The sequence below is a fragment of the Mirounga leonina genome, unplaced genomic scaffold (genome assembly GCF_011800145.1).
Source record: "Mirounga leonina isolate KUSES-001 unplaced genomic scaffold, KU_Mleo_1.0 Mir_366, whole genome shotgun sequence".
Lineage (NCBI taxonomy): Eukaryota > Metazoa > Chordata > Mammalia > Carnivora > Phocidae > Mirounga > Mirounga leonina.
This window is the reverse complement of record NW_023270709.1, coordinates 27134634-27148960: the sequence shown is the minus strand read 5'-3', so window position 1 is coordinate 27148960 and position 14327 is coordinate 27134634. Positions and strand designations below refer to the sequence as shown.

The window sequence follows — 14327 nt, the reverse complement described above, 5'->3', positions numbered from 1 at the left end:
AGGGAGCAGGGAGGGAGGGAGGAAGGAAGGAGGGAAGGAAGAAGGAAGGAGGGAAGGAAGGAAGGAGGAAGGGAGGAAAAAGACAGGAAGACCTCCAGCCTGGGGCGCCCGCCGAAATTCCTGGGCAGTCAGAGCACCCCCAGGCTCTCAGATCGGTGGGGGCTTGAGAGAGACGCGGTCGGGACCCCGAGCCCCCTGCGGGCTTTTCCCGGACGCTTGCTGCTTCCAGCGGGAACGGAGCCTGCGAAGCAGGCCTCTCGGCGCCGCAGCGTCCCCGCTCTCGCCGGCATCCCCGGGGGCCCCTCCGCCATCCGCCTCCCGGCCGGAGGGCTCCGTACCCCGCGCGCGGGCCCAGGGCTGAAGGCGGCCGCTCCCCGGCCCCCCGATTCTGCGCGCGCGGGGCCAGGCGCCGACCCCACAGGGAACGCGGCCGCAGGGCAGCCGGGCCCCGCGCGTCTCCCGACCCCAAATCGCTGCGGTTGGGAAGAGGGTCGCACCCGCGCGGGTTCGTTCAGCCGCCGAGAGAGCGAACTCGGACGGAGTCCGGTCCCACGGGTCTTCCGCTTGTGCGACGTGGGAGGAGACCTCTCCCCCCTCGGCTTCCTCGTTCCTAAAGGGAGACCGTCTGCGCGGTTCGCCGCCCAGGCCCCCCGGCGGGACCCCAGCCGGGGGGAAAGAGGACAACCGGGGCGACTGACACAGCGAGTTGGCGAAAGCCTGGGGCTCGCAGCGCCGCGCCGAACGGCTCACGCTCAGCTCGCGTTGTCCTAACGCGGGCCCGCCGGCCCCCCGGCCCGCAGGCAAGGCCCCGGCAGGCGGGTGGCGCTGTCGCGGAGTCGCCGGCCCTGAACAGAGTGGCCGGCTGATGCACGCAGCCGCGCTGGGCGCAGTCTCCGAAACACGCCGGGAAAACCGAACAGGGTCCGGGCAGGCTCGCGCTCGGGGCCGTGAGACGGCGGGGCCCGACGGCACCCTGGGCCGCAGGCGTCTGGCCTCCAGAACCAAGACCGTAAGCGTGCGTTTCGAGCCACCCAGCTTTTGGCACTTGGTGACGGCGGCCGCGGGAAACTCGCAGCATGAAACGGTCCTGTATCGTAATCGTGGTGAGGGTTAGCTGCGTGTACACATTTGTCACAATTCATCGAAATGTGTGCGTTTTGTTGTGGATAGATCATGCTTCAGTCACGTTGATATTTTTTAAAACAGGCACCACAGTCTGGACCACCGTAAAATAAATCACCATAAAAGAGGCCCCCAGTCCAGTCACTTCTTTACGAAAGCATGGCTAGATTCAGTGATCTATAATTCAGTAGATAAGCCCATAAGTCAATGGATAAGCCCCTAACTCATGGAGAAACAATTAATAGATACCAGAGAAAAGGTGACTTATTTGAAGGAACAGTGAGTGGAAAGATACTTGTATTCCCCGATTTGTGGGATGGGGCGCAGAAGGTGGCAGTGACGTGTGATGCACTCAACAGAGCCGCCGGAGCACCTGTGCTAACGAGGGGCCCTGCCCTCCCGCATCTACTCCGGACAGAGAAGGTGAAGCAGAGCTAGCTCTCCCGCATGGTTGGCCTCCTCCCCTCCCCACGCAGGGGTGCGCGGTGCTCCCGGGGCCCAGGCTGCCTCCGACAAGCTCCAGTCCCGGCTCTGCCTCGGTAGAGTGAGGTTGCCTGACGGTGGGAACCACCTGGGGAAGGGAAGTGGCCCTGGAATGAAATTGGCGTCAAGGTGATAAAAATAGGCTGAAAAGCAGAGACGGCAGGGGGAATTAGCTCAAGCGGTAGAGCGCTCGCTTAGCATGCGAGAGGTAGTGGGATCGACGCCCGCATTCTCCAGCTTTTGCAGCGGGGCGGGCACCAGGCCGGCCTCTCTAGCTCAGCGCTTCCAACGTGTGCTTCCCTGGGGTTTAAAAACAAAAAAACAAAAAACAAAAAAACAAAAAAACAACGAAATGGGACATGCAAAAACAAAAAAGGAACAAATGGGTCAAAATGTCTTTTAGAAACACAGGTTTGGGGGCCTCAGCTCAAAGTTACTAAAAAATGTGTGTCTGGGAAAACCAAACTTTCTCCTTTGGGGTGCAAAGCGTGAGGAACAGCCTGAGAATTGTGTCAGGAGGCACACGCAGGAGAGTCTGGATTTTATGATGTTTTAATGTTTATTCTTTTTTAAATAAAAATACATTTTATATTTTATAACTACTAAATTTTATCATTTATTTTTGTCATGATATTGTTTTAGTATTTTATTCACAGTGGCAACCCATGGTCGGGTAGCAGATGTCCATTTGTCTTCTATCAGATTCTCTGAGAGTTGGCTAAGTATTAAGAAGAAAGACCAAGAAGGAAAGAGATTTAGAAGGACAATGGGGAAGGTGTGGGCTAGCATATTAACTCTGCTGTCAGATACACCTCACGAAGGGGGAGAGGTCCAGTGCTTTGCTCATCTCCCTGAATTTTCTGAGAATGTGCTCAAAATATATTGGGAACCAGGTTTTCCTCTAACTCCCAAGAGGAACCACATTTTAAAAATATATTTTTGAAATGGCAACATTATCCCATTTTACTAAGAAACAGGACGAAGTTCTATATGAACTACAAGTCATGTGACATTTAGCTCAGTTGGCCCTAGCAGAGCCATGCTGAAGGGTGCATTGACCTTTGCACTGGATTCTGGGAGATCCTGTGGGTCCTTAGGGCTGCTGCCAGGGTTTGTCCCTCTTTTCAAACTTTTTTCTCCACCTCCCAAATCTCTCTCTTTGACACCACTTGATCCCTCTCAGCATTGTCCTATATTGATCATAGTAGAAAAATATTTTTATTGATTAAATGTGTTTTTTTATGTCCTTATTTGTAAATGAACCCAATAAATGTTACAAAATAACAATGCACATTGTTGAATTTGTTTCTCCTATGAGAACCGCATTCCCGGGGTGTGCACTCCTCATAAACTGGGACCATGAAGGAGACCCTGCCCTGAAGCTACCCCAAACCACCTGCAGTTCCAGAAGGCCAGAGGCCAAGGCCTGCACCCACCAGTCACTCCATGGATCATGCCCTCCTCCTCTTCCCCAGCCACGGTTCCTTCTCTCACATAGAGATTCCTGTGGATTTGTCAGGCTCAAGCTTTAAAAAAAAAAAAAAATATATATATATATATATATATGTATTTATTTATTTTTAGAGAGACAGACAGAGAGAGAGTGAGAGGGGGGAGGGGTAAAGGGAGAGGCAGAGGGAGAGAATCTCAAGCAGCCTCCTTGCTGAAAGGAGTCCCACGCGGGGCTTGATCTCATGAGCCTGAGATCAGCACCTGAGCCAAAATCAAGAGTTGGACACTCAACCAACTGAGCCACCCAGACACCCCTTGGGCTCAGCCTTCTTATTCACTGCCCAGTCTTTACTGATTGCCAATTACTTCCTCCTCCATGGCTTCTAATTATTTGTATACCATTTCTCCATTCACCAAATACTAATTAAACAAAATCCCTACTTATTGTTAGTTATACTTAGAGGAAATAATTATGTTCGTATCTTAAACAAGAATCCTGCTTGGTGGGAAACACACTTGGAATCCACTACCGCTCTGGGACAATGGAGCCAACTTAGCCTTCACTGAGATGCTAAGGGAAAAGGCGCTCTTCTGTTGGCCCGTCCGGATTGAAGGTCTAGACAATGTAAGGAAGATGTGGTTGCCAAGTGGACAGAGAGAAAAGGGGGTGGGATGGAGGAGGAAGAATTCAAAGAGCAATGTATAGCGTCCATTTGTTTTCCCTTTTGGCCATGAGAGTCTTGAGGTCTGCGGCAAGAAATTTTCGTAAGATTTTTCACAAGGAAATGGAGACTGTAGGCTACCTCTAGGTGTGTTCCCAGCAATAATACATGTAGAGCATCAAGAACAGGGTCTGGTGGGGCGCCTGGGTGGCTCAGTCGGTTAAGAACAGGGTCCAGAGCACAGTGATGGCTCAGTAAGGTAATACTGGGGCTGCAGTGTCTGTGTAGGTCACCGGCCTCATCCTCTGGGCCTGGTGCTGAGCAAGTGCTTCAGAAATGGATCTACAGGATATGGATTAAAACTCTCAAGACACAGTAGTGGCTCCCCTCTGAGGCTCTTCATCACTCCCCACCCCTACAGGAGAAAAGCACTCTGTGCAGCCTCAGGAATGGTGTTCTCTGAGAAATCTAAGAAATCTCCACCACAGACTAGCATAACTGGGGACCACAGTGAGGCTCGGATCAAAGTTGAAAGGGAGGCGTTGCAGCAGATAGCCTGCAACAGACAAAATTCTAAGGTCAAGTGTGTGGATTCTATATCCAGAATTGGAGAGGAAAGTGGAAGAGTCTCTACTGCACTTACAAAGGAGAAGAGGGGGAACTAGGCCATTCTTTCAGGCTAACAACAAACTATTATTTCAGACTCATTATCCCCACAGATACTCAGTACCGGGAAGGGACTGACACTGGCATTTGTCTTCTCTGTCTTTCCTTAAAACTATCATTCCAGGGGCGCCTGGGTGGCTCAGTCGTTAAGCGTCTGCCTTCGGCTCAGGTCATGATCCCAGGATCCTGGGATCGAGCCCCGCATCAGGCTCCCTGCTCAGTGGGAAGCCGCCTTCTCCCTCTCCCACTCCCCCTGCTTGTGTTCCCTCTCTCGCTGTATCTCTCTCTGTCAAATAAAATCTTTAAAAAAAAAAAACAAAAAAAAAACTATCATTCCATCAAACTGAGCAAAGCTTGTGTTTTCACGTAGACACTGGCCTCAAAATTCTCTCCCAGGGATGCCTGGGTGGCTCTGTCGGTTAGGCAGTTGCTTAACTGCCTTTCGGGAGTCATGATCCTGGGGTCCTGGGATCAGGTCTGGGGACTCCCTGCTCAGCGGGGGGCCTGCCCCTCCCTCTGCTCATGCTCTCTCTCTCTGTCAAGTAAATAAATAAAAAATCTTAAAAAACAAATTCTCTCCCAGCGGCTCCTTTTGTCCCCATCGTGGACTACAGTTTTCACCTTTGGGAAGTTGAACAGAATTAGGTCTTGGGTCTTCTGGGGCTTCTCTAGGAAATGGGAATAGGACTTTCCAGTGGCCCGGCCCGGGGATGTGACACGGGGGGTTTGAGGCCCTGGCTGCGAGAGGCTGCCCCATTGCTTGTCTTGGACAGCCATGCCTGCAACGACCAGCAACGATCACAACTCGAGCAGGCTGGAATAGACGTGGTGTCTCCGCATCTGGAATGTGTTCTCTTTACTTCCAGGAGATCAAGAAAGTGAAATTGGGAAGTGGGGACAAGGCTTTCCAAGGAAGTCTCCATTCCTCACACTCCAATGTCTGATCATCTCCACCCTCCATCTGATCCTGACTGGCGCCTGAAGGCCCAAAGTTCCCGGCAGCCCCCCCACCCCCAACCAGGAAAGTGAGGGGGGCATGGTCTGTCTGCCCATGGGTTGGCAACAGGGAGTTAGCTGGAGTGGTAGAGCACCCGCTTAGTATTCGAGATGTCCTCTCCCACCCCCCTTCCTTGGTTTGTATATTGCTTGTTCTATTTACAAACCTGGGACTTCTTACCTGGGAAAAGATCCAAGAAACTTTGGCACCTCTGTTGTTCCCTTGTCACTGTTCCTCATGGAGACCCTTGGTCCACCTTCCAGCATCCCTTCCTTCCCATTCCTGCCCACACTTGGCACTTCTAAGTACTCAGGTTTCAACTCAAATTTTCCTTCTTCAGACAAGCATAGCTAAAATGTTGCCTGCCCGGTCTCACTCCCTGTTGTATCTTCTTCACAAACGTTATGTCCTCTAGAAAGTATGTTTTTAAGTTATTGGTTTGTTTTTCTCTTTCCTAGAATGGGAGCTTCCTGAGTGCGCAGGCAATCTGTACAGAATGCTGAATCTTACTGCACCCCCAGAGAAGGTTCTATAACCTATGGCTACTGCCCTGACCGGATGGAGCGGGTAGCATGGGAAAATCAAACACCAATCAAGTCTTCAAAAAATCATCCCGCCACATCTCCAAACTCTTAAAATAACATTCACTAATTCGTTTTGCTTCTTCCTTGTGCTTTCTTCATCTTTTTTCTTACATTTGACTGATAATTGGCCATTTTAGTTTCTTTTCAAATGACAAACTAGATTTGCTATATTCCAGCTAATCCTCAAGTTTCCATTTACCATTCTGTTTTCTTGCTTTCCTTAGAGTCTCTTTCTTTTTCTTACTCCTTATGTTAAATGCACAGATTATTTATTGTAGTGCTCTATAACTAAAGAGTATTTAAGGGTAGAGTTTTAAACGAGAGCAGTTTCTGCAGAACCTAAGAAATAGGTCATTCGAAATTCCCATTTTTATGATCTTTGAAATTCCCATTTTTATGAGTCTGAAGGTATGCTTTTGATTTTTCTCTAAGGTGCTCATTTGAAAATTAATATTTTGTTTGCTTTTATGTTTATTCTTTTAATGATATTGTCTGAATTTATTCTGTGAATCAATTTTATGTATCAATATATGATTATATGCACAAGATATATGTTATGTATGTGACATTTGAGCCCATGTATGAACGTTAATATTGATGACTAAAAAGGAGAAATTCGGACATTATACACCTCATAAAATGATGCACACAATACCTCTCAAATTTTACTGTTGAAATCTTTGAACCCGAAGCTAAGTGAGCTTCTACCTCTAACTACCAGTTTATAAGAAATAGAGCAAATCAAGAAATATGTCAAGGGACATCAAGAAGATGCAATTGAATAAATCCACAATGTGGGAAATTATGTAGGATAAAAGACGCAGCCCCTTCAACAAGTCTGTTATCATAAACTACTACTCTGTAAGATACTAGAATAGTGGATACGTGTTATTATACTTTTGTCAAAACCCACAGAATGTATAACACAAAGAGCGAATCCTAAGGTTAACTATGGACCTCAGGCCATAATAACAATGTATCAATACTGATTCACCTGTTATAACAAATGTCCCACACTAATGCACGGTGTTAATAATAAAGGAAACTACGCAGGAGGAAGGGTGATATTGTTTACTGGGAACTAGGTACTTCCCACTCGATTTTTCTTCAAATCTGAAAGTGCCCTAAAAAATAAAGTATATTAGTTAACAAATAACAATTTAAAAAGAAAAGCAAGAGACCTTCTATGGATGGAAGGAGACTTAAAACATTAAAGAAAGTGTGGATTTTATTTGGTTTCTTGGTCACCTGTTAAGGGAGATTGAGTCTGTGACAATCAGAAGTCGGAAAAAATGTGGATATTAGATCATATTCATGATTGTTCATTAATTAGCAGCAACCACTATACGCACAGACATAACATTCTCCTTGACCTAATTCCCTAATTCCACTTTCAAGAAACTGGCACATTTTCAGCCTTATCTCTATCGCCAATTCCAGAAAGAGAAATGTACGTGAATGTCCAAACTTCCTTCAGTCCACAACCCACTGCAGGACACTTGGGTGTGGCATTTCATTAAAACTGATATAACTCAGGCCACTACGATCTCCTTAAAATTGTAAAATCCAATGGAAACGTCTATATTTTTTCTTACTTAGAGTTACAGTTTTTGAAATACTCTCCATCTCTCCCCCTCCCATGTGAATGATCTCTTCCTTGGATTTAGATAGCGCAGTCAGTTCTCCTTGAACTCTTCAGGGTCCTTTGTGTCCCCACTTTTTCTCCATCTTTCTCGATGAACGTTCTCTGAGGTTCTGTCCTTGGGCCACTTCTTACCTCAAGCTAATTGCGGGGGGATCTGTAACCATTCTTATATTGTATGTAAATAGTTCTATAAATGTGATCCCCTTTTCAGCAGGAGGTTCAGAATGATTACGTTATACCTGTGCTATCTAATAGAGTTATGCATCATACATATAATTTTAAATATTCTAGTAGTCACATTTAAAAAAGCAAACAGAAACAAGTGAAATTAATTTAATACTGTATTTTATTTAACGATATATCCAAAATGTTACCAATTCAGCAAGTAATCAATATAAAAATTATTGAGATAGTTTACATTCTTTTTCTCATGCTAAGTTTTTGAAATATGGGGTCTATTTTACACTTAGAGCACATCCCATTTCATAGCATATTCCAAATACTTTATAGCCACCTGTCACTAGTAGCCACTGTCTTGAGTAGTCCAGCCCGATACAATTTATTTATCTTTGCTTCATTACAAGCACTATTGATAATCTGAAGGGCCATCTCTCCTGAGTTCCAACCTTTAGCCATAATCCCTCACTGATATCTCCACTTGCACATCCCATGAATATTTCAGAACTAATAGGACATGGAAGAACCTAATAATTTCTTTCCCCAGACCTGCTTTAGTGAAGAATCTCGGTCTTGGAGAAAAGTACCACCATTGGGGCGCCTGGGAGCCTCAGTCAGTTAAGTGGCTGCCTTTGGCTCAGGTCGTGATCCCAAGAGTCCCCCATCAGACTCCCTGCTCCGCGGGAAGCCTGCTTCTCCCTCTCCCACTCCCCCTGCTTGTCTCTCTCTCTCTGTCAAATAAATAAATAAATTTAAAGAAAAATTTAAAAACACCACCATCCAGGCAATGGCCCAAGCCAGAGACCTAAGGCCTTCTCTATCCCTCATCATCATCTGCATTCAGTCTTTCACTACATTCTGTCAATTCTACCCTTCTGTCTAAATTAAAAACACTAGCTTCTTTGCATTTTTCCCTTTCGTTAACCCAAGTGAATTTTGTCTCGAGGTCCTTGCATTACTCTTCCTTCTGCTTCAAGGCTCAGGAGTCTTTACATACTTGACTTTCCACATTATTTAGGCTCACCTCAGAATCATCTCCTCAGAGCACTTTTCCCTGAATCATCAAGTCGTTACTTCCATCATATCTGAAACTACCTAGGTTTTTTTGTTTTCACTTTTATCTCCCCATACGAGCATGTGAGGCGTATGTCTGTCTTGACTCGTCCACGTCATGGAGCCCCGGGGCTGACGGCTGGGGGAGGCCTTCGTGCCATGCACACTGAAGGGGTAAATGAGTCTAGCCTGACAGCCAGTGTTCTGTGGAGCCATTCCGTGGCTCCGACAGGTCCACCAAACAGATGTCCTAACGCTTCTCCTGACCTTTGAACTTAGCTGTCATCTCTTCCCAAGCCATCTTTTGCACAAACAGCTGTCATTTGAGAAACACAGATTCGGCCACGTCTCAGTCCGGTGTAAAATGGTAAAATGGTAACCTTTGCCGACAAGAAAGTGCTCAGAGCCCCTCATCCTCTGGAACATCCTCCCACTCTCCCTTCTCTGCAAGTGAACCACTTGTTAGCTCCCCTCCATTCCGGATGATTTCATGCCTCTGGGACCTTGCCTGTGCCTAAAATGCCCATTTCTAAGTTAGTTGTTTGGCTCTCTATCCAATAAAATGTAATTACAAGTGTGGTCTTGAGAAGAAGAGGAAAGAAAGGGGAAGAACAGGAGCAAATGTTCTTTTTTAAAATTCTTTTTTTTTTAAAGATTTTATTTATTTATTTGACAGAAAGAAGGGAGAGAGAGCACAAGCAGGGGGAGTGACAGGCAGAGGCAGAGGGAGAAGCAGGCTCCCCGCCGAGCAGGGAGCCTGACGCGGGGCTCGATCCCAGGACCCTGAGATCATGACCTGAGCTGAAGGTAGAGCTCGATCCCAGGACCCTGAGATCATGACCTGAGCTGAAGGCAGACGCTTAACGACTAAGCCACCCAGGTGCCTCGCAAATGTTCTTTTTTTAATTTTCTGATTAGAACAAAGGGCAACTTCCCGTTATTACTGCCAAAAGTTCAGCTTCTAAGGGAAAGGGGACAGAAAAGAAAGCCAGAGGCCTCCACCTGCGTGGCTCAGGCTCAGTGGACTTGTTGCCAAGGCCACGAGGCAGAGTGCGCTCACAGCAGGCCACTAAGAACACAGCAAGTCAGTTTTACTTTATTCGTGTGTATTCAGTTCTATTTTTCTCTCTCTTTCATTTTGAGGTGTAAGTGTCTGGAAATATTCATTCAGTCAGTATCCAGGAGAACCTCCTCTCCTCACACAGCCTCCACCCCAGGCCCCGCACTCTCCGCAGGCAAATCTGGGCTCCCCTCAGATGGAGCTTGGCAGGCCCACTGGGCCTTGACCCTGGGTCCAGCTGGAGATGCTATCTGGAACTGGACCGCCCAAGGGATGTAAGAGGCATTGCGAGTCCCTGGCCTTACCGGCCTTCTGTGGACAGGAAGACCCCGTGAAGGCTGTGAAGGGGAAACATGGGATAAGTCCTGGGAGGAAGAGGGAAAGGCGCAGGCCCCTTCCAGGTACAGGAACACTGGGAGTGGGAGGGTCAGTGGGGGGCGGGGGGCGGGCAGAATATCTTTTATTTTTCTTACTGTAACCCCAGGAGACCTACAGGTTTCTGAGACTTGGCTTTCTTCTACCCGCCAACAAGGAGCTGTATGTCTTCCCTGCTCCAAAATGTGCCCATAAAAACGTTGGGTCATTTGAACAAATGACACTTTCTCTGAGAATTGTCTTTCCTGTAAGTAAACGTCAGTCTCTGGGACACCTGACATTTTTTCCTCCCTGACCACAAAGGGTCAGTTCACTTCCCTCTCAATTCCCTCCAAACCTTGTACAACACTTAATGGAGCGCAATTTGGCCCAAATCCATCAAAATTAAGCCAGCCACTGCACTTCCAGGAATTCATGCTACAGAGAGCCTTACATATGCCAAAAAATGTACCTAAGACAGCAACTGTAGCATTATTTGTAACGTCGAGGGACTGGAAACTCCCTGAAGGCCCATCGACAAGAGAACACTTACATAAAATACGGTAAATGCCATAAAATAGAATCTTTAGTGGGCTTGAAAGAGGAGCACAAGGTGAAAACCTGCAAGATCCAAGGTCTATTGTGACAAGCAGCTTTTCACAGAACATATAGGGAGGAACCAGATACATAAAAATACACTTAGCTACGTAGATAGTTTCTTGTACATTCTTTTTTTTTTTTTTAAAGATTTTTATTTATTTATTTGAGAGAGAGAGAGAATGAGAGAGAGCACATGAGAGGGAGGAGGGTCAGAGGGAGAAGCAGACCCCCTGCCGAGCAGGGAGCCCGATGCGGGACTGGATCCCGGGACTCCAGGATCATGACCTGAGCCGAAGGCAGTCGCTTAACCAACTGAGCCACCCAGGCACCCTCTTATACATTCTTTAAGTGTCTGTGGAAATACACATTCTTTAAGTGTCTGTGGAAATACACATTTGCTAACTTTGATTGCATTTGGGGGAGGGGATTGAACACTGGGAACCCTGTCACTTTTTGGGAAACCTCTCGAATACTGAACGGTGTTAATTTGTTACCCATTCAAAAAATATATAAAATTTAAAAGTAAGGTAACTTCCCCAAGTCGTCTCTGTACGACTCTGTTTTTCAAAAGGAAAAAAAGAAAAGCAAAAATGAGCTCACTGTATTCTTTTTTCTAAGCAGCATGGAGCCCAGTGCAGGGTTTGAACTCACAACCCTGAGATCAAGAATCAGGAACTAACTAACTCAGCCACCCAGGCACCCTGGGCTCCTTACATTCTTTATCCCTAATCTCACTAATGGCCCTTCTCACTTTTGCCTGCCCAAGGCTGACAGCAGGGATCAGACGGGGCTGGGGTTGGGAGGAGGGCAGGGCAGGGGGAAATTTGAGGCAGGTAGCCTCACTGGCTCCCATGGCGACCTGAGGGCGAGACAGCGGAACCTCGGCTACTCCACCAGATGCCCACAGGAGTAGAGAAGTTCAGGAGGCAGAAACCTCAACCCTAGCATTTATTTCCCCTGCTGCTCAGGCCCTCTGTGTGGAAAGATCAAACAGGGCCTGCTGGGGTGGAGGGATGAAGGGAGGTAACAGAGTGCAGCCCGTGTGACGTCCCCTGCAGACCCTGAACTGTCACCAGGTGGGGCTTTAGCCCTGCTGGTCTGCCTGCACCTGCAAAAAAGACCAGCGGGTCATCTGACAGCGGCCAGTCACTCCAGAGCTGCTGTGCTCGCCTCTCCTCCCGGTCTCAGGCCCTGGACAGGGACGGCCTGCAGATCTACCAGGCCCTAGATCGAGTCTCTGTCAGGCTGTCCCGGTCACCAAAGCCCAGTTAGCCACTCTTTTATTTGAGACACCTAAATAACGTATTTATTCATTCAGTATGGAATTTGTGGGATTAGGTCTCTGTAGTTGCCAGGAATATGAAGTGAAAGTCAGAACTGGAATCTGTCCCTGTGACTGAGAGAACTGAGCCAAGGGAGGGGTGTGCAACCCCCCCCCCCCCCCCCCCCCCCCCCCAGATCTCAAGGGCAAGCCCACTGCTGCTCCACGGGAGCTGACCACCTGGCCGTGGAGGAGACGGACCAGGGACAGTGTGAAGTACTAGGCACCAACAGTGGGGGAGGGGGGTCCGAGCGAGAAGCAGGAACCTACGTGACCGTCTCCAGACTCTGCATGGTCCCCATCTGTTTCCAGATGGATCCTGTAGCATAAAAAATTAAAGCTGGGGGCGCCTGGGTGGCTCAGTCGTTAAGCGTCTGCCTTAGGCTCAGGTCACGATCCCAGGGTCCTGGGATCGAGCCCTGCATCGGGCTCCTTGCTCTGCGGGAAGCCTGCTTCTCCCTCTCCCACTCCCCCTGCTCGTGTTCCCTCTCTCGCTGTCTCTGTCAAATAAATAAATAAAATCTTTAAGAAAAAAAAAATTAAAGCTGAACCTTGATTTCTTTCTACCAGTTTTAAGTTGTTTGTTCAGCAACTTAAAAAAAGAAACCACCAACAAAAAAACCCCACCACACTCCTTTTTATGTCTAAAGGACAGAACGTTTAACTGCCATTTTAAACTAAAAAAAAGGGGGGGGGGGCTTATCTTAAGTTGCATACAAATGATCATTTCCCCCCCGTATTCCTGGTCTTTCCACTTGCACGTGGACTAGACACACTGGGAACAGATGTGCAAACACAGAGCCTGGAATGGCCTACCCCAAAGCCACCTCCCAAACAGCCGCAGTTTCAGCCACAACACTCAACTGATCATCATAACTTTGAAAAATGAGAAAGGAGATTCTGGAATCCCTGTATTAACTCACCAGGCAGTTCCCGACACAGTCTTCTCCAGATGGGACATGCTCCCTTCCACGAACCTGGCAACTGTGCCCCGTGGTGGGGACAACAGGGCTCATGCTCTCGCCCAGGGCACTGTCTGGGATGTTGGGTGGTCATTCCGTCCTCACTCTACCTGGGTGGCCTTAAAAGTCAAGGGGGCACGGCATCTGTGGATCTGAAAGACATGATCATTTCTTATTATCCACCGTGATCCCTTTCTCAGGACCTCCTCAGGCCCTCAGCATCACCCTCAGAAGTCTTGGGGCTTGGGCTCATGTTGAAAACCTGAAAAGGTTGTGAGAAAGAGCACGAAGGCAAGGACTGTCCCACTGCCCACTCTGAGTGAGTCCCTTCCCCCGACTGGACCTCTGAGAAAGGATGGGGTGGAATTGCTTTTCTGCTGGGAAGCTTTCGCATATTTGTTTCCATCTCCCAGAGCCTCTAAAACACAAGGGGGGAAACGATCTGGGTTCTGGGTTGGCACAGACAACGGCCCCTTTGTTTCCTTCTCGGATTTTGAAGGGCTTCTGAAGCTATTGCTCGGCGTTACAGTTGAAAGAGGGGAGGCCAGGCCGGTGGTGATGGGGTCCCAGGCAGTGGGGCAACACTCCGTTAACGACAGACTTCCCAGCACTTCCTTCCTTCCTGCGTGAATTCAGTTTCTACAAATTCCACTGGGGGTCGTAACCCTCCTTTGCTGACTCTCCGGCACTTTGCAATCCCCCCCGCAAGCCAGGGTCTGTCTGGAGGCCCGGCTCCCGCAGGTTCTAAACAGTCTAGCTTCTCTCGGTCCCCGTCATTGGCCTTCCTTTTCCCCCAGGTTCAACCCCCACGCAAATCCCAGGTCCGGTTAGCGGAGAGGGGCTGTCACCACTACAATTCACCTCTCAAGGCTGCTTGTAACGGGGGGGTGGGTGCCCGCCTGACACCGACCTCCTTCCTCTCCGAGCACCTCCGCCCGCGTGGGGACCCCACCTCTCCTCCCTGTGTCCCCTCACCGTCCACACGCAGTCGGTTGGAATGTGGGTCGGGACATCGCCAGCCCTGCCACGAGTGGAGCCAAACGGGAAAAAAGGGTATAAAGAGCCAATTTACTGCGCTTCAAAGATGCCCAATATTTCCCTGTCTTCCGGGTGCGCATAAAATGAAAAGCAGGCCCAGGTGGTGCACCTGTGCGCGGAGATGCAGCTCGGGCCCCGGCTCCCGCGCGCG

The 14327-nt window shown here is 48.5% G+C and overlaps 2 protein-coding genes and 1 non-coding gene across 3 annotated transcripts in view; 2 read left to right on the top strand and 1 right to left on the bottom strand.

The window, feature by feature from the left end:
• Positions 1 to 14327, bottom strand: part of LOC117997523 (histone H2B type 1-C/E/F/G/I) — an 881166-nt gene that overhangs the window by 644028 nt on the left and 222811 nt on the right. The window lies entirely within an intron of this gene.
• Positions 1 to 14327, top strand: part of LOC118027233 (vomeronasal type-1 receptor 43-like) — a 95703-nt gene that overhangs the window by 38392 nt on the left and 42984 nt on the right. The window lies entirely within an intron of this gene.
• Positions 1769 to 1841, top strand: TRNAA-AGC. Its single transcript has one exon. It is a non-coding gene; the product is annotated as a tRNA-Ala (tRNA).